This window comes from Eriocheir sinensis, unplaced genomic scaffold, assembly GCF_024679095.1.
Source record: "Eriocheir sinensis breed Jianghai 21 unplaced genomic scaffold, ASM2467909v1 Scaffold494, whole genome shotgun sequence".
NCBI classification, from domain to species: Eukaryota; Metazoa; Arthropoda; class Malacostraca; order Decapoda; family Varunidae; genus Eriocheir; species Eriocheir sinensis.
The window spans coordinates 270001-290660 of NW_026111825.1; the positions used below are offsets into that span (position 1 = coordinate 270001).

Consider the following 20660-nt stretch of genomic DNA (forward strand, 5'->3'; position numbering starts at 1 on the left):
GTGTTGATTCCCTGCGGAGCATCACTCTTCATGGAGGAGGTTGAGGACTTTTATGAGGTTGGAGATCTTGATGTAGGACTCCCCTTGGGGCTGGCGGGCGGGGGTCCGGGGGCTCCTTTTTGGGGGAAGGGGCGAGGGCTTGCGGGGAAAGTTGATCCATCCTGCCGGGGGACTTGGGAGGGGAGGGGCAGCTCGGGGCGGACTGTCAGGAGTGGAGGAAAGGGTAGGAAAGGAAGGGAAGGGACAGAAAAGAGAGGAAGGTAATGGAAAGGAAAGGAAAGGAAAGGAAGGGAAGGGAAGGAAAGGAAATAAAGGAAAGGAAAGGAAAGGAAGGTAAAAGAAAGGAATGTAAAAGAAAGGAATGTAAAAGAAAGGAAGGTAATGGAAAGGAAAGGAAAGGAAAGGAAGGGAAAGGAAAGGAAGGGAAGGGAAGGAAAGGAAAGGAAAGGAAGGGAAGGGAAAGGAAAGGAAGGGAAGGGAAAGGAAAGGAAGGGAAGGGAAGGGAAGGAAAGGAGAGGGAAGGAAAGAAAGGGAAGGGAAGGAAAAGGAAGGGAAAGGAAAGGAAAGGAAAGGAGAGGAAGGAAAGGAAAGGAAAGGAAGATAAAGGAAAGGAAAGGAAGGTAAAGGAAAGGGAAGGGAAGGGAAATTAAAAAAAAAGAAAAATAACAGAATAGGAAAGGAAATATAGGAAGGAAGGAGGAGAGAGAAAATATGATAAAGAGAGGAACAAGAAGGAAGAAAAGAGAATAAGAAAGAATAATGATAATAAAATAATAATAATAATAATAATAATAATAATAATAATAATAATAATAATAATAATGAGAACACTAGGTATATTAATGAACGTCTTTGTCCACAGCTCTGAAAAATGAAGAAAGGAAGGAAGGAAGGAAGATAATCTCAGAAGACTCATACAGTCCATTACACGTCCTTCATGTTATGTTATTACATTCCTGTACTCCCAACGCCCGGCCCGGGGGTCCAGCCGCAATACTCACAAGGTCCAGATGCAGACTGCGGCCACCACTTGAGCAGCCCGGCTGCTGTACGCCAATCCTTATTTAGTTGTGTTCTTGTAGAGTTAAATCCAGACATCCCATATCCTTAGGCCAGGTCAAAAGTAAAGTTTGGTGTGCATGGCCTCAGTGTTCATCTCTGTTACACTGCCCCTGGAGGCTGTGGGGGCAGGAATCCAGCACCCCAGGACACAGGGAGACACTCAGACTACCACAGGTGCCTCCCCAGGGGTCTCCAGGTACACTTGATCACCCAGACACAAAGGATGACCTGCATACTGACTGCCCAGGCCGGGATTCAAACCCTGGCCAGCGGATTGGTAGGTAGGCATGCCAGCCACAGCACCATGGAGCCATGCATTATACTAGTACTTGGCACTGGTATCCTATGCTATTTATTCCTGGCTAGTTGGACACCAGAGATTTCCTGTATTAATTTCATGGGTTTTCTGTTATATATTTGTTTATTAGGTGTATCTTTTTATTTAGCTTCATCATGATTTTTATTGTTATTTAGTGAAGCAGCTCAAGGGTGAATGTAATACAAAACACAATTTGCAAATTGATATTTTTATTGCTAGAACACAAACACATACACATAGTGACATAAGGAAGGTCATGTGGCTATGTAGGGGGGCGGGTCAGGATAGGGTCCATTATGTGTCTGGGGATCTTATGTGTTTCCTGTGGGTGACAGAGAGAGAGGAGAGAGAGAGAGAGAGAGAGAGAGAGAGAGAGAGAGAGAGAGAGAGAGAGGGGGGGGAGAGAGAGAGAGAGAGAGAGAGAGAGAGAGAGAGAGAGAGAGAGAGAGAGAGAGAGAGAGAGAGAGAGAGAGAGAGAGAGAGAGAGAGAGAGAGAGAGAGAGAGAGAGAGAGAGAGAGAGAGAGAGAGAGAGAGAGATTTACATAGATTTACATAGAAAATCAGACCACACAGACCCCATGGTCCAGACCTGGTGGTCTGTCCTTAAACCTAAGTGATTTTACATTAATCAGAAGACTCCAAAACGTTGCATTTCTACTCTAGTTGATATTAAGTTGAAGGAAGTGACGGTCGAGCTTATTTTGAAGGAGTCAATCGTGTTACACTGGACCACTGACGGTGGAAGCTTATTCCATTCTCGCACTACAACGTTGGTGAAGAAAAATTTGGTGCAGTCTGAATTTACTTGTCTACATCTGAGTTTTACGCCATTGTTCCTCGTGCGCAAAGTGTCATCGATCATAAACAATGTTGATCTGTCTACATTCGTGAAACCATTAAGTATTTTAAAATTCGATCAGTTTTCCGGAGGCGACGTTTCTCAAGAGAGAACATGTTAAGGGTAGAAAGCCTTTCGTAGGATTTGTTGCGCAAGGAAGGATCATTTTCATTGCCCGACGCTGAACACCTTCTAATTTAGCAATATCCTTTGCATGGTGGGGAGACCAAACTGTACCGCATATTCCAAGTGGGTCTGACTAAACTGTTGTAGAGCGGAGTATTACATCTTTATTCTTGAATACAAAGTTTTTAATGAAGCCCAACATTCTGTTCGCTTTATTTGCTGCATCGATGCATTGCTGTGAGAATTTGAGGTTTGACACGATTTTGACCCCAAGTCTTTGACGCATTGAACGCTTTTGAGTTTAACGCCGCGCATTTCTTATTCGAACTTCTTATTCCTCGTTCCAACTTGAAGGACCTGGCACTTGTCTACGTTAAAGGGCATCTCCCATCTATCCGACCAAGATGAAATTTTGTGCAAATCCTCTTGGAGGCTTTGCCTGTCTTCGTCAGTGAGAACCGAGTTGCCAATCTTTGTGTCGTCTGCAAATTTACTAATGCGGTTATTGAGTCCAACATCCACGTCGTTGATGTAAATAATGAAGAGCACTGGGCCAAGGACCGAGCCCTGAGGGACGCCACTAGTGACAGGCGCCCACTCTGAGTTAAATCCGTCGATCACTACTCTTTGTTGTCTGTTGCTCAACCAATTCGCGATCCATTGGTTTACTTGACCGTCAATACCTATTTGCTTTAATTTGTAAATTAATTTATGTTGCGGTACTTTTTCAAACGCTTTCTGTAAATCAAGATTGACTTCGTCCAGTGATTTGGTTACGTCATAAACAGAGAAGAGGTCGTTATAAGAGGTTAATAGGTTTGATAGGCAGGATCTTTTGTTTCGGAAGCCATGTTGTGAGTCCCCAATCAATGAGTGGCTTTCAAGGTAATTCACAATTTTGTCTCTAATTATGCCCTCAAGTAGCTTACCTACAACCGAAGTTAGACTAATGGGCCTGTAATTACCTGGTACTTTTTTGTCTCCTTTCTTGAAAATCGGTGTCACGTTAGCCTTTTTCCAATCTGAAGGGACGATGCCTTGTCGCAAGGACATATTGAATACGGTTGTGAGGAGGAGAGTATTTCGCTCTTGTTTCTTTCAGCAGAGTTGGATATACTTTGTCAGGTCCAGGACTTTTATTTGTTTTAAGTGAATGGAGAGCTTTAAGGACTTCATCGGTTGTTATTTCAAAATTAGGCAATGCATGGTCGAGATTTACAATAGTACTGGTGTTGGTGGTAGCGAGAGGAAGACTGTTAGTATTAAACACCGAGGAAAAGTAATTGTTTAAGAGAGAGAGAGAGAGAGAGAGAGAGAGAGAGAGAGAGAGAGAGAGAGAGAGAGAGAGAGAGAGAGAGAGAGAGAGAGAGAGAGAGAGAGAGAGAGAGAGAGAGAGAGAGATAGAGAGAGAGAGAGAGAGATATAGAGAGAGAGAGAGAGACAGAGAGAGAGAGAGAGAGAGAGAGAGAGAGAGAGAGAGAGAGAGAGAGAGAGAGAGAGAGAGAGAGAGAGAGAGAGAGAGAGAGAGAGAGAGAGAGAGAGAGAGAGAGAGAGAGAGAGAGAGAGAGAGAGAGAGAGAATGTGTAGAGGCAAATACTATTACTACTGTTCAAACTCTTGTTCTTCTTTTGGTATTCCTCTTATTATCACTTCCTCCTCCTCCTCCTTCTTCTTCTTCCTCCTGTTGACTCAAATCTGCAAAATAAATACAAATTTTATCAATATAAGGAAATGGGAGATAGGAAATGCTAATAATGACCAACTAGACTCCCTTAATAATAATAATAATAGCCATGATAATGAACGACCCCTCCCCCCTCTCTCTCCCTTTTTTTCCATTTTCGTTTACTCTAATGTTTATTTGATTCTCTCTCTCTCTCTCTCTCTCTCTCTCTCTCTCTTAGGGGACTTAACTGCTAAGACTGGACTCTGGGGCCATCCCTAAGAGCTGAAGGACTGGGTGTAATGAAAGACTATGTTCCCTATTGTACACCTTGCAGAGTAGAGTGGGATAGATAGATTAAGCTATTTTTATCCTCTCCTGTCTCTCTCTTTCTTCATTTCTTTCCATTACCTTGAGCATTCTAATTTACTGTTGAAGTAATAAAAATAAAAATGAACTGCAATAGATAGACATGAAATTTTGGAATGGACAAAAATGGTGTTGATGCATGTTTCACCACCACACAACACCACTAGACACCAATTTTTCATCACCACTGCTTTCAGCACTGCCACACCACTAAAGATGCATATTTACAACACCATTAGGTATAGAGATCACCACCAGGGCTATAACACCAATTTTCATCACCACCAACACAAGTACCTCCACCATCAACACCAGAACCTCTAAAAATGCCTATATTTCACCACCACTGCCATCAACACCTCCACAAAGGCCATCAACACCAATTTTCATCACCACCAGTACAGAAAACACCGTTCACCACCACTCATCACCGTTTAAAAGAGGCTTGTTTTCAACACCACCACAGACTGACATCACCACCACTTCATCACTACACACCAGCACCCCTAACAATGCTTCTCATCACTGTCATTAACACTTTCAACACCACCACCACCACTCAGGACTAATTTTGGCGGATATTTTGGGGGTCTAGAAGGCATCCTCAGGTGGGGGAAATTTTTGAAAACCCAGCACTCTTCGGGGCATTTGGAGGCCGATGCAGAAGATATTTGGGAATCTCTATCCAGCCCCAGGAATTACAACCCTGCCACTGAAAACACCGCGGGCCCACCGCCAGGCCACTGACCAAAGCCTGCCGCTGCTATAGGCTAGGACATAAAAAAGATGATAATAATAATAATAATAATAATAATAATAATAATAATAATAATAATAATAATAATAATAATAATAATAATAAATAATTGACACAAAAAGTGACTACCAGTGCAGGATGGGGGTTTGGGTCCCGCCCGCCACCATAGACAGTATTTTTCAGTCACCGCCGAGTGGCCCAACACTACCCACATGCTGTCCTGGTGGACGCCTGTCAACCCAGACTCTAGATTCTCTTTCTAAAAGAGGATCAAAGGTGAGCCAGGCAAGGTGGCACCAATATAAACACTTCCCTGCACTATAGAGGGCTGGGGCTGGCCGACGGGACCCACCACCAAGAAAGACTACCACACCTAGAGGCAGAAAAAAAATACTGCTGACACATTACTATAGCCGCCACCGCCACTGCAGCCCTCCGCCCTCCATTCCCTAAGGCTGGAGACGGGTCTGAAGATCCCCGGCACTGGCAGTGGTCTGGGCGGCCTGGGGTCCTGTGGCCTGGTGTTGGCACTGGGCTGCTGCTGCTCCCAAGGTCTGGTGATGCTGAGGCCTGGAGAGCAAGGAAGGACTTGGTAAGTTATGAAAGAAACAAGATGGATGGCTGGATATAAGCAAAGTGATGATACGCATTTCTAAAAGCCAAGAAATGCAAGTAAATAATTACTAAATGATGGAATTTGTAAACACATAAAAAGACAGACATATATCAGAGTTGCTTTGATTTAAATTATGTGATTTAATCTATTACAGGACAAATATTAAAAAGCATAAAAAAGATTATCATTATAAGGGAAATCGTGATCTTTTTCTACCCTGATTTTTCATATATATATATATATATATATATATATATATATATATATATATATATATATATATATATATATATATATATATATATATATATATATATATATATATATATATATATATATATATATATATATATATATATATATATATATATATATATATATATATATATATATATATATATATATATATATATATATATATATATATATATATATATACAGTGGTGGTGAAATATTTAGGGTTCTGGTGTTGATGGTGGAGGTACTTGTGTTGGTGGTGATGAAAATTGGTGTTATAGCCCTGGTGGTGATGGATAGATAAATATTATTACAGAGATGAAAGGCTATAGTTTGAAGGGTTTAAACACACACACACACACACACACACACACACACACACACACACACACATTTTTTTTGAAAATGCAAATTGGAGTGGGCTGTACAAAGCCAAAAGTACCCAAGACAAGTGGGAGGAGTTTTTAAAGCTGTACAAAGAAGCCGAGAATAGATATGTCCCTGAGGTAACCAAAAAGGATGTTGGTAAAAAGAAGTGGTTTAACAAAAGATGCGAGGCAGCTAGAAAAAGAAAGGAGGAAGCCTGGAAGGGATGGAGGAGACGAAGAAGAATCAACGCGTGGAACAATTTCAAACAAGCAAGGAATGAATATACAAAAATTAGAAGAGAAGAAAAACGGAAATATGAAAAAGATATAATCGACAAATGCAAAGACCAACCTAAATTATTTTATAGACATGTGAACGGCAAATTAAAGAATTGAGAAACAATCAATAAACTGAAAATGGATGGAACTACATATGAAGACCCAGCAGAGATGGCAGAAGTGATGAACAACAGCTTTCACAGAGTTTTCACAAAGGAAGACGAATTCGTACAACCACCGGGCCAGGAAAGAGGAAGGGTTATGCAGGAGATACAGTTAACGGTGCAGGAGGTCAAGGAAAGCTTGAACAAGCTGGATGTAAGAAAGGCGACAGGGCCGGATGAAGTATCAGGGTGGATCCTGAAAGAATGTAGTGAGCAACTTGCAGAGAAACTGCACTCCATAATGAGTGCCTCCCTGAGTGAAGGAAGGGTACCACAAGATTGGAAGAGAGCAAACATAGTACCAATTTATAAAGGAGGAGAGAGAGAGGACCCATTAAATTACAGACCGGTATCACTCACTAGTGTGGTTGTGAAGATATGTGAGAGGCTAGTTAAAAACAGGTGGTCGGATTTTTTGGTAAGTGAGAGTTATCTCGGATTGCCAGTTTGGATTCAGGAGAGGGAGATCATATGTCACCAACTTGTTATGTTACTACTCAAGGGTGACAGATTTAATACAAGAGAGAGAAGGCTGGGGGATGGAGTGTACCTGGATTTGAAAAAGGCATTCGACAAAGTATCGCACAGAAGACTAATTTGGAAAATTAAAAATAGGGGTGGAGTGGGTGATGGACTGATTAAGTGGCTGGAGGACTTCCTAACTAACAGGGAAATGAGGACAATAATCAAGGACAGGGTTTCCAAATGGTGCCCAGTGAGGAGTGGGGTCCCACAAGGTTCAGTGCTGGCACCAATAATGTTTGCTGTTTATATAAATGATATGGTGGAAGGAGTGACCAGCTATGTGAGTGTTTGCAGATGATGCAAAGCTATTGAGACGAGTCAATGATGTGAAAGACTGTGAGGCATTGCAGAGGGACCTGGACAAAATATGGGAGTGGAGTGGTACATGGCAGATGGAATTCAACCTTGGGAAATGTAAAAAAGAGTTTGGTAGGAGTGGTAGAAGATGTGAATATGATTATAAGATGGGAAGTGAGATAATATGCAGAGGAATGGAAGAAAAAGATTTGGGAGTGACTGTCTCAGAGAACATGTCACCGGACAAACACATCAACAGGATAACGGGACAAACTATGAATTTGCTGAAGAACATAAGGACGACATTTGTGTATTTGGACGAAGAGATGATGAAGAAAATAATAGTTACAATGATAAGGCCAAGGTTGGAGTATGCAGCAGTGGTCTGGTCTACTCACAAAAAGAAGAACATAAGAAAGCTGGAAAGAGTGCAGAGAATGGCAACTAAGATGGTACCGGAACTTAGGGATCGGACTTACGAGGAGAGACTCAATAGCATGGGGCTCACAGCCCTGGAGAGAAGAAGAGAAAAAGGAGACCTGATAGCGGTGTACAGGGTGGCGAGCGGGGTGGAGAATCTGGACAGAGAGGACCTGTGTGTGTGGAGTGAGAGAGAAACAAGAGGACATGGAAAGAAGTTGAGGGCGACCACGTGTAGGCGAGATGTGAAAAAGTTTAGCTTCCCAAACATAAGCATTGAGCTGTAGAATAGACTAGAGGAGGAGGTGGTTTGTGCAAGAAACATTCATGATTTTAAGGAAAAGTTGGATAAGAGAGGATATGAGAGGATATGGAGACGGGACAGTGCGAGCGTAGCTCTTTTCCCGTATGTCACAACTAGGTAAATACACACACACACACACACACACACACACACACACACACCAGACATGTGGAAACACTAACATCTGAGTGAGGTTAATCCTTTTAGGTAGTGTCAAAGAACAACTGGCAGGTATTTACTTGACTCAAACTAAGCCCCCCACCAACAATTGGGCAAGTCAGGTTAATCCCACTAATTATGCCTCGCCTCCCTCTCCGCTGAGGGTTTGTCCGACCTCGCCCTTGCCCATGTCCATGTATACAAACTGTCTCAATCTGTCAAATGTACCATTTAGTCTGAAGATGTAATATACGAAAGTACTTACTATATTTATTTTTTATTTTTCCCAGTGTGGTATATATATATATATATCTCTCTCTCTCTCTCTCTCTCTCTCTCTCTCTCTCTCTCTCTCTCTCTCTCTCTCTCTCTCTCTCTCTCTCTCTCTCTCTCTCTCTCTCTCTCTATATATATATATATATATATATATATATATATATATATATATATATATATATATATATATATATATATATGTGTGTGTGTGTGTGTGTGTGTGTGTGTGTTTCTTTTTATAGTAAAATATTTTAACTATAAATTAATTTGATCATATTTTTTGTGTTTATTTTTTGCTTAGCATAACTCATAAACATCTGCCATTTCTTACACAACTCACTAGACTTCTACCTCTCTCACTACAAGCAAGGAACAAGCTCCCAGGCCTTGTAAACCCAACAGCAACACCTATTAATTATTTCCAAGCCTTGTATTCACTTAACTAATTCAGTACTACGTCAATAAACTGAAAAAAAATATAATGACAAGCCTTTCTTTCACACCACAAGCAAGGAACAAGCTCCCTCTCACCCCTTGAAAACCATATAGCACTACAATCACTACTACTTGTATAAGCTTGTGAAAAATGCATTGACAATTCTTCCTCTCACACACAAGCAACAAACAAGCTTCAAGCCCTTGAAAACCATAAGGCAGGACTATTTTAACTACCACTAAGATATCTGGTTGCTGGGTGGGAAGGAGTCATTTCGGGGCTACTTAACTACTGTGAATGTGCAAGTAGTTTTTTGCAGCAGTAATGAGACGACTGGCGCCATCTGGTTGCTGGGTGGGAAGGAGAGAGGCTTGAGGGGTTACTTAGCGTTAGGGATGTTCAAGTGTAGGGAGTGACAGTCTTTTCCAAGTGTAGCCAAAGTTGTCCCTGGAAAAAGAAGAAAAGGAGGAAGGAAGAAGAAAAGGAAAAAGAAACAAAATAAAAACAAAAAAAAGGCCACGAATAATAGTAAGAAAAAAAAGTAGAAAGGAAAAGTAAAATAAGAAGAAAAATGAAGAAGAAAACATGAAGAAAGAAAAAGAAAAAAGCAGAAAAACAAAAAAAGGAAGGAGAAGAGAAAATCAGAAAAAATATAATAAAATGAAAAAAAAAAAAAAAAATTCCGTGCTTGTCCCCGGAAACGAGACCCTGGCCAAAGGTGTTCCCGGAAAGTGACAACAGACAGAAGAAGGAAGAAGGAAGAGGAAGGAAGAAGAAGAAGAAGAAGAAAAGGAAGAAAAATGATGCCTTCTTGAGCACCCGGACTCTTCATGGCAGGAGGTAAGCACTATGGGAAAACATGACGTTATACAGAAGGTGACTGTGATGAAGACTGGGAGGAGGGAATGTACCACAGGGGAGACTGGAAGACTTTTGGCACTCCCATTCTGAAGAAGTTTAGGTCATGGGAAGGAAGAAAGGACTGTGATGAAGACTGGGAGGAGATAATGTACCACAGGGGAGACTGGAAGACTTTTGGCACTCCCATTCTGAAGAAGTTTAACTCATGGGAAGGAGGAAAGGACTGTGATGAAGACTGGGAGGAGGGAATGTACCACAGGGGAGACTGGAAGACTTTTGGCACTCCCATTCTGAAGAAGTTTAGGTCATGGGAAGGAGGAAAGGACTGTGATGAAGACTGGGAGGAGGGAATGTACCACAGGGGAGACTGGAAGACTTTTGGCACTCCCATTCTGAAGAAGTTTAACTCATGGGAAGGAGGAAAGGACTGTGAGTTTTCAGACTAGGAGATGCCAAGAGGCTATCAAATTTAATAGTTCAAGAGGTCTTTTAGTGGCAGTACTTAAGTGCTAGAATACCAGAAATCAAGTTGTTCAAGAAATGGAAGAATTAGATACACTACAACTCTTGAATTAGAGAGTTGGAGGCCACAGGGATGAGCTTGGAAATACAGAAGAAGTTAGATAATTATTCACCAGTCAAGGAATGAAAGAATGAGCTACGATGCAACTCTTGAATTAGAGAGTTGGAGGCCACAGGGATGAGCTTGGAAATACAGAAGAAGTTAATAATAGAGAGTTGGAGGCCACAGGGATGAGCTTGAGTTGAAGACCTTGAGCAGTAAGTATGGAAACACTCATAACAAAGGAAGGGAGGCAGCACCAGAGCTTGAAGGCACTCATTGAGAAGCTACAGGACATGTGGGACCGTATACTCTGGCAAGGCTTCCACAATGTTTCATCATGTAAGACTCTTACCTCTAACACTCTGACCGTCACGTTGGTGTCAGTCTTGATAAACCCTCGGCCGTCTTGGCTCTCTGTGCCTCGGTCTCACAGCCTGGCCACTCTTTGCTTCCTTGGCCTTGTCCTGCAGAGCCTCCCGGAGTGCCCCAAGCCTCTGGCCCAGTGCCGTCATCTAATTGTTGCTGATCTTCAGCTGCCGGAAACACAGAGCCATTAGAGTTTAAGCCTGTATATTTAAAGTTGTCATAACCACTGATGCAAGCATGATATAAGAGTGGAGGAATGAGACGTAGGCTGTCAGTGTTGGCCGTGAAGAAAGTGGCGTGCCATCTTGGAGTGCTCCCCCAGCACACAGGTACTCCAGTGGTGACTTTATAACCCACAGGCCACACCTTTCCCTGCAGGTGGAGTGGCCGGCTGCTGCTGTCCAGGACACTGCTGTGCTTACCCAGAGTGCTCCAGATAGTCCCTGGCTCCTTACTGAGAGTGTTTTGGTGCTCTGGGTTTGTACAGAACTTGCCCTTACTTAAAAGAAAATCACCTTCATAAACAGATTGCCACACTCATACTTCTTATTTAATCTGAAAACCTAAAAAAGTACAACACACACACACACACACAAGATGAACAGATGTAATAGCTTTGTATAATTAACTGGTGGACTGGACAGTGTATACATAGAATGGAGCTGGTTGTGACAGAGTGGAGGAGGAGACTGAGAGGACACAGTGAGAAGCTGAAAAGGGAACATGTCTCAAGGATAAAAAGAGGTACAGTTTAGTTTTTTACAGCAATGAAGGCACATAAGGGCAGCAAAACAGGAGCCAGGCCCAGCACTGCTCCAGCAAAGGCATGAGAGGCCACAGGGGAGATCAACTTCAGGAGGAGAGAAGGCCAAAGGAGATCAGTCGGGTATTTAAAAGTGGTATTTTAGGTTCATGGTAGAGGAGAAGGGCTAAACTGCCACCAGGAATAACCACACTTTGTTGTATAGAAAGTCTCATTAGTAAGGAAGCATAGATGAGTTTTCTGAGTGAAGACCTATAGTGACTGGGTTTTGTTAAATTATGTAAGGCTAAATTCAGGGTATCTTCAGACACATGATGGCCAGCACCCTATGGTATAAATCAACAAGGAATGACCTCACTTTGATTTATAGAAAGTTGGTCTCTCTCTCTCTCTCTCTCTCTCTCTCTCTCTCTCTCTCTCTCTCTCTCTCTCTCTCTCTCTCTCTCTCTCTCTCTCTCATTCCCTTTCTTTCTTCCTATTACTTTTTCTTCCATTTTTCCGTCATTATTTTATTTTTATTTTTCTTCTCTTAATCGTTCCTCTCTTCCATGCTGCTCTCTCTCTCTCTCTCTCTCTCTCTCTCTCTCTCTCTCTCTCTCTCTCTCTCTCTCTCAATCATCAGTGACTGAAAATAAAGTAAAGGTGCCCAATTTCAAAAGAGCTAACTTCGTAGAAATCCGACAAAAACTAACAGAAATACAACTATCAGATGACGGCAATGTAGAGGAAGCCTGGCTAAGCTTTAAAAATCACTTACTCACTCAGCAGAACACATTCGTCCCCTTGTGCGAGAAGCGGATTAACACTAATAAAAGCCCACTGTGGTTTAATAGCAAAATTAAACAATCAGTCAATGAGAGAAAATTGTTTTGCAGGTTAAAGAAAGAACAAAGCACGCCCGAAAACATTAGACTTTATAGTGATGCCAGGCGACGAGTAAAAAGACTAGTAGGTCAGGCAAAGCGTAGATATGAAGAAAATATTGCAGCCAACTGTAAAAATAATCCGAAATCTTTCTTCAGTTACATAAACAACAGAAAGGCGATCAAAAGTGGTATTGGACCTTTAACAAACAGCGACGGTGCACTAGTGACTGACAGCCAACACATTGCAAACCTCTTAAACAATTACTTTTCCTCGGTGTTTAATACTAACAGTCTTCCTCCCCCTACCACCATCACCAGTACTATTGTAAATCTCGAGCATGCATTGCCTAATTTTGAAATAACAACCGATGAAGTCCTTAAAGCTCTCCATTCACTTAAAACAAATAAAAGTCCCGGACCCGACAAAGTATATCCTATACTGCTTAAAGAAACAAAGAGCGAAATAAGAACATAAGAACATAAGAACGCAGGAGTCTGCAAGAGGCCGGTAGGCCTGTACGAGGCAGCTCCTTTGACCCTAAGCTCCCGTGTATCTAACCCCACCTAATATCGCTGTCCATGAATTTATCTAGTCTATTTTTGAATGTGACAATTGTATTGACACTCACCACATGACTGCTAAGCCTATTCCACTCATCCACCACCCTGTTAGTAAACCAATTTTTGCCTATGTCCCTGTTGAATCTGAATTTATCCAGTTTAAACCCGTTACTTCGTGTCCTACCCGGTTCTCTTACCAACAAAACCTTATGAATGTCTCCCTTATTAAAGCCCTTCATCCATTTATAAACCTCGATCATGTCTCCACGCACCCTTCGCCTTTCTAGAGAATGCAAGTTTAACTGTTTGAGTCTTTCCTCGTATGCCAAGTTTCTCAACCCCTGAATCATCTTAGTCATCCTCCTCTGCACTGATTCTAACATTTTGATATCCATTCTATAGTAGGGTGACCAGAACTGAACCGCATAGTCAAGATGAGGTCTAACTAATGCTAAATATAGTTTGAGGAAGACTTCGGGGCTTCTGTTGCTTACGCTCCTTGAAATAAATCCCAGTACCCTATTAGCTCGATTTCTAGCTTGAATGCATTGTGCCCTTGGACGGAGATCAGAGCTCACTAAGACCCCTAAATCCCTCTCGCACCCAGACCTACTTATGAGAGTGTCATTTAAGCAATAGTTGTGTGAGGGGTTGTTCCTACCTACACTCAGAATACTGCACTTCCCTACACTGAACTCCATCTGCCATTTATCCGCCCAGTCATATAATCTGTTGAGTTCACCTTGGAGAATACTAGCGTCCTGATCCGACTCAATTACTCTACCGATCTTGGTATCATCTGCAAATTTACTAACATCACTACTAATTCCTGTATCTAAGTCATTGATATAAATAATAAACAAAAGTGGACCTGATACCGAACCTTGTGGGACCCCACTCGTAACACATCCCCAGTCAGATCTTTTACCATTGATTTGCACTCTTTGCTTCCTATTGCTAAGCCACGCCTTGACCCAGTTCAAAACTTTACCCTCTACTCCGTGAGCCTGTAATTTAAGCAACAGTCGTTGGTGAGGAACTTTGTCAAACGCTTTACTAAAATCAAGATAGATTACATCATAATTTTCATCTCTGTCAACCGCCTCAAATACTTTATTGTAGAAGGACAAGAGATTGGTGAGGCATGACCTACCTTTTGTGAACCCATGCTGCGAGTCGTGAATTAAGCTATGTTTCTCTAAATGCTCCCGAATGTTCCTGGCTATTATGGACTCCAGCATCTTCCCTATAACCGATGTTAAGCTAATTGGGCGATAGTTTGAAGCAACTGACCTGTCCCCCTTTTTAAAAATCGGCGTCACATTAGCTACTTTCCATAGGCTCAGCACATAGCCAGTATTTACTGACATCTTAAAGATGTCGGTTAGTGGGTCACTGATTACATCACCTAACTCCTTTAATACCCTCGGAAATATCCCGTCAGGACCTGGCGACTTGTTCTTCTTAAGCTTATCTATCTCATCCTGAACTACTTGCCTGGGAATGATTATATCCCTCAATACTCTCCTCCCTCACTACCGTATTCAATATGTCCTTGCGACAAGGCATCGTCCCTTCGGATTGGAAAAAGGCTAATGTGACGCCGATTTTTAAGAAAGGAGACAGAAAAATACCAGGTAACTACCGACCCATTAGTCTAACTTCAATTGTAGGTAAGCTACTCGAGAGCATAATTAGAGACAAAATTGTGAGTTACCTCGAAAGCCACTCATTAATTGGGGATTCACAACATGGCTTCCGTAACAAAAGATCCTGCCTGTCAAACCTACTGACCTTTTATAACGATCTCTTCTCAATTTATGACGTAACCAAATCAGTGGACGTAGTCTATCTTGATTTTCAGAAAGCGTTTGATAAAGTACCACATCATAAATTACTTTATAAATTAAAGCAAATAGGCATTGACGGTCAAGTAAACCAATGGATCACGAATTGGTTGAGCAACAGACAACAAAGAGTTGTGATTGACGGATTTAACTCAGAGTGGGCGCCTGTCACTAGTGGCGTCCCTCAGGGCTCGGTTCTTGGCCCAGTGCTCTTCATTATTTACATCAACGACGTGGATGTTGGACTCAATAATCACATTAGTAAATTTGCAGACGACACAAAGATTGGTAACTTGGTTCTCACTGACGAAGACAGGCAAAGCCTCCAAGAGGATTTGCACAAAATTTCAGCTTGGTCGGATAAATGGGAGATGCCCTTTAACGTAGACAAGTGCCAGGTCCTTCAAGTTGGAACAAAAAATAAGAAGTTCGATTACGAAATGCGCGGCGTTAAACTCACAAGCGTTCAATGCGTTAAGGACCTGGGGTCAAAATCGCGTCAAACCTCAAATTCTCACATCAATGCATCGATGCAGCAAATAAAGCGAACAGAATGTTGGGCTTCATTAAAAGAAACTTTTTATTCAAGAATAAAGATGTAATACTTCCGCTCTACAATAGTTTAGTCAGACCCCACTTGGAATATGCGGTACAGTTTTGGTCTCCCCACCATGCAAAGGACATTGCTAAACTAGAAGGTGTTCAGCGTCGAGCAACAAAAATGATCCCTTCCTTGCGCAACAAATCCTACGAAGAAAGGCTTTCCTCCCTTAACATGTTCTCTCTTGAGAAACGTCGCCTCCGAGGAAAACTGATCGAATGTTTTAAAATACTTAATGGTTTCACGAATGTAGATAGAACAAAATTGTTTATGATCTATAACACTTTGCGAACGAGGAACAATGGCATAAAATTCAAATGTAGACAAGTAAATTCAGACTGCACCAAATTTTTCTTCACCAACGTTGTAGTGCGAGAATGGAATAAGCTCCCACCATCAGTGGTCCAGTGTAACACAATTGACTCCTTTAAAAACAAGCTCGACAGTCACTTCCTTGAACTTAATATTAACTAGAGCAGAAAAGCAACGTTTTGGAGCCATCTGATTAATGTAGAATCACTTAGGTTTAAGGACAGACCACCTAGTCTGGACCATGGGGTCTGTGTGGTCTGATTTTCTATGTAATTCTCTCTCTCTCTCTCTCTCTCTCTCTCTCTCTCTCTCTCTCTCTCTCTCTCTCTCTCTCTCTCTCTCTCTCTCTCTCTCTCTCTCTCTCTCTCTCTCTCTCTCTCTCTCTCTCTCTCTCTCTCTCTCTCTCTCTCTCTCTCTCTCTCTCTCTCTCTCTCTCTCTCTCATTGCATTGCATTGCATTGCAAGGAAGAAGGGTGGTAGGGTCTTTGAGACAAATCATGAATGGCAGAATTGTGAGTATGGAGGTAAAGAGGGATTTGGGAAATACAATAATAGTACCAACCCTCACATATGCAAGTGAAACGAGGGCCTGGAATGAAAGTCAGAGGTCTAGAGTGCAGGCAGTGGAAATGAGTTATTTGAGGAGTGCTTGTGGTGTGAGTAGAATGGATGGAATGAGTAATGAAAGTGTGTACAAGAGTTCTGGAGTGTGTCACGGGGTGAAGGGAAGAAGTGTGGAGTGGTGGAAGAAGTGAAGCGACAGACTTTAAAGTGGTTTGGCCACATGGAGCGAATGGAGGAGAGTACGATGACCAGAAGGGTGTATGTGAGTGAGATAGAGGGAGGGAATGCTAGAGGACGACCTCCAGTGAAATGGAGGGATAGGGTGCAAGAGTACGTTAGGGAGAGGGGGGAAAGATCTTTGAGAAACTTTGAGCAGGCAAGGAGGGAGTGTCTGGATAGAGGAAGATGGAAACTCTGTAATGTGTGATGACTCTCATACTGGAGTGTCCGTGGGTTGTGTAAGGTTGTGTGTGGCGTCACTGGCACACTACAACGCAGCAGTGACTGGCAACAAAACACCAACAACCAAATATTACAAAAAATACCACACAAATGACAGGACTCCCATGAGCTGCACACTGTTCAGTGACTGACAAAGACACCCACCTGTGTGCTGGATGATGGAGGCGTGGTTGGGGGAGTTGCTGCGCTCACCCTTGTCAAAGTTCTTCAGCTCCAAGTGACCGTGATGGATCCACAGGTCTGGAGGCTGGACGCCAGGCTTGTTGCTCTCACTGCAGCTGCCGCCAAGACTGCAAGGAAGTGATGCATCTTACTAGCTGCTAAATACTACTGAGTGCTGCTGCTGTACCTCGCAGGGCTGTCCAGAGGGAGATGGAAGGGCACATGCAATCTTCAAAACAGGATGGATGTTAAAGGCATGAGGTTTGAGTTCAACAAAGCATATTTGAATTCATTTAAAGAAATAGCTCCCAGCCAGCACACTGCAAGCAATCACAAGTTAGAAACACGTGTTAGCTGCTCCACCAAGAGACACAGATATCACAAACAGAGGTCACTTGTTACCCTGCAACTATGTATAGCACAAAATGAAAGTCCATCTTGAACATTTCCTAAGAACAAGTTTACCTTTCTTTTTCTTCCTCTAATCTTGGCAAACTTAAGTCTTTGTGGACTATGCCCTGCAGCCTTGTTCTCCATATTACAAAGTGAATAAAAAGTTCCTGCAGTCAGTGTAAAGGATTGCTGAAATGAGTCATGGGATGAAACACACCAACAAGAAACTGTCCTGCCACCTTACACAATGCTTGGCCTGGGCTCCGCCTTGACCCGCGGCAGTACAGTGTGGTGGCCAAGAAGGCCCCCAGCTGGTCATGGCTCCTGCCACGCCAGCGATCACCAGCACAATCAGGCCTCTCGCTCCACACACCAGCCAGGGGGCTCACCGATGCTCTTGTCAACAGCTGGAACACAGGAGCAGATGTATAATATTTTTAACATTGGCTTAATCAATCAGTCAATCAATGGGGCCTCTGCCAGCCTGCCTCACCCAAACTATGACACCATTCTTGGGGGTTCCTCTGTGCAGGTCCCCATGCAGGCACCTTCCCCATACCATGTACCTCCCAGCAGGATCCATCAACCTGCTCTAACCCAACTTTCTGGGCACACTCTTTACTAAGGATTGTGTCTTACATAAACAACCTGGTAAGCAGGGTTTACCCACATGCCCACAGAGCCAGAGGTGGCATTCACAGAGCATGCAGGTAATGGGCCTCAAGTCAGCCTCAGGGAGGGAGTGCTCCATGATGAGGGACAGTGTGGTGGGACACAACATGTGCATAACTGGGAGAACAGTGACTGATGCACCACAACACACAGCATGCAGGTAATGGGCCTCAAGTCAGCCTCAGGGAGGGAGTGCTCCATGATGAGGGACAGTATGGTGGGACACAACATGTGCATAACTGGGAGAACAGTGACTGATGCACCACAGCAATGACGGCTCCCTAAGACTAACACTTCCTTACCTGGAAGTCGTGAAGCTTTCCACGGAGGAGAATGGACCAAAACCTTTGACATTGTGAGAGTGCATCTTGTGCAAATACTTCCTTGAAGGCGTCAGTCCATGGACGGTGAGGGTGAGCCAGTCCCCCGTCACTTCCCCCGTCACCCAGTCACTGACAGTTTGGTCCATGGTGAGGAATATCACGTAGCCTGGAACAAACAAAATTACTCTCTCAATAATCTTTTTTTAACCGTGTACCAGTGACAGGCAAAATTTGTGGCTTTACCGTGTAGCAGCGACGGGCCTAAATAGATGATGCATAAACTGATCACAAATGCATTAATATATATTATAAAATGGCTTGCCTGAGTGATGATTTTCTCTCTCTCTCTCTTTTTTTTACGTCGCGGCCTATTGCGCCGGTAGGCTTCTTCCCGGTGGGTCCTGATGGTCGGCCCAAGGCAGTGCTTAGAGTGGCCTTTCAGAAACATGATCCCTGCAGCTACTGGGTTAAGTGCTGCCCATAGCTCCAGTAGGCTCTTTGGAGGGGCCTCTTGGATGACCCCAGCCCGGTAGTGGCTCAGGCAAATTGTATTTATAGTGGCTGACAGGATGTATGGTTCTTGCTTCCTGCCTGGCCCACCACCATGACCTAAGTCACTGTTTATTTACTATATATCCAGGTCTTTTCCACGTCAGTGAAGGTGTGTTCCCTTAACTATGTAGTCTAGTACATCACTGTGGTTTGGCACACTGACTCTTTTTTATTTTTATATAATTTGAAGATGCCATCTTGGTAACCCATCAGCTCACCTGTGATCCTCCCATTGTTCCGCTGCAGCGGCTGCCGGGTGAAGGTGGTGGTGGACGGCTGGCCAGGGAGGGCCAGGACGGTCAGGCCACCAGCAGGGTGTTGGAGGCCACCAGGCTATAGGGGGACTCACGCCAAACCTGATGGGGACAAGTGTGTGGGAAAAAGTGTGATTTTGGCACACCAAAACTTCAAAGTTCCCCCATCATGCATTTTTTATATATATATATATATATATATATATATATATATATATATATATATATATATATATATATATATATATATATATATATATATATATATATATATATATATCCTGGTGAGTGATTCATTAGTTTCCATAGGTTACTTTAAGTTTAAGTTTAAGCCTGTAAGTCTGAGCACAGTCAAGGATCCAGATACATACTTGTTCAGTACTTGTTTGTAGTTGGTACAGGAGCAGGTTTAGGACAGATAGAGTTGCCTGAAGTTGTCATTTTCATGACAGAATATTATATTATTACCATACAGAAGAATATCTACTTCTATTCTGTTACGGTTTGGTTGCAAACCTTGGTTGCTATTATGATACATTGCCGGCCAAGTTAGTAAAGACTAGAGGAGGCTGATTTTTTACCTAGTAAAAAACATGTCAAGTTGGCAACATTAGCACAGGAGGATATAATAATGTAGGAATCTTTTTTTTTATACTTTGAAGAGAATAAATGAATCATTGCACATGAATAGGTTGTTTTAGTTTATCATCTTTGGAGCACATCATTTAACCTATGGAATACTTTTACTCAGAAAAATACAAATAAAGTCAATGATTTCATCATTTGATTAAATCAATTTGATTAAATCATTGCCAACCCTGCTGTGCTGTTTCTAATACCATTATGTAAGGTTCATTTTTAAGTATTTGCAAAAGGTCAATGAAAAAATCAATATCTCAAACACTAATAATAGCTCACCCTATGAGTCATAATTTCTCTGTGCCTCATCACAGCAAGGATTCAGCTGTGCAGGATTTCCTTGAGAAGTGTTGCAGGACTGAGTGAATATTTACTGAAAGAAGAACGAAGGCTTCCAGCACTGTGGTCTCACCCTGATGGTCTTCACAGCAAACTCACACACTGTTGATGGCTTGAGGCTGTCAATGAGGCAGGTCACATCCGTGGCGTTGACGTAGCGGCTGGAGGATGAGGACGAGAAGGTGGTGCAGCTGTTGTACTGCAGGAGTCAAAGGTCAGTATTAACAGGAGTCAGGTACAAGGACGGAGGAAAACATAAGAAAGGTCACTGGATGAAGGACTGGCTTGTGAAATGAGACATGAATGACAGGAGGATAGGAAGGTGTGAGGAGTGCTTGCAGG

General features: G+C 42.7%; 2 long non-coding RNA genes across 4 annotated transcripts in view; one reads left to right on the top strand and one right to left on the bottom strand.

Moving 5' to 3' along the window:
- Positions 1–1586, top strand: part of LOC126992601 (uncharacterized) — a 69526-nt gene extending 67940 nt beyond the window's left edge. For both annotated transcript variants that reach the window (XR_007746677.1, XR_007746680.1), the window contains exon 4: positions 863–1586. This is a non-coding gene — a long non-coding RNA (uncharacterized LOC126992601). The remainder of the gene's footprint in view (positions 1–862) is intronic.
- A 2278-nt stretch (positions 1587–3864) lies between these two features.
- Positions 3865–20269, bottom strand: LOC126992598 (uncharacterized). Of its 2 annotated transcripts, XR_007746663.1 has the most exons (8): positions 20259–20269; positions 19305–19442; positions 18514–18700; positions 17784–17946; positions 17129–17274; positions 10995–11175; positions 5544–5705; positions 3865–4041 (listed from the first exon to the last, which is right to left on the bottom strand). It is a non-coding gene; the product is annotated as an uncharacterized LOC126992598 (long non-coding RNA). The 2 variants fall into 2 exon arrangements; XR_007746662.1 differs by having other exon boundaries at positions 3865–5705.
- Positions 20270–20660: the final 391 nt, after the last annotated feature.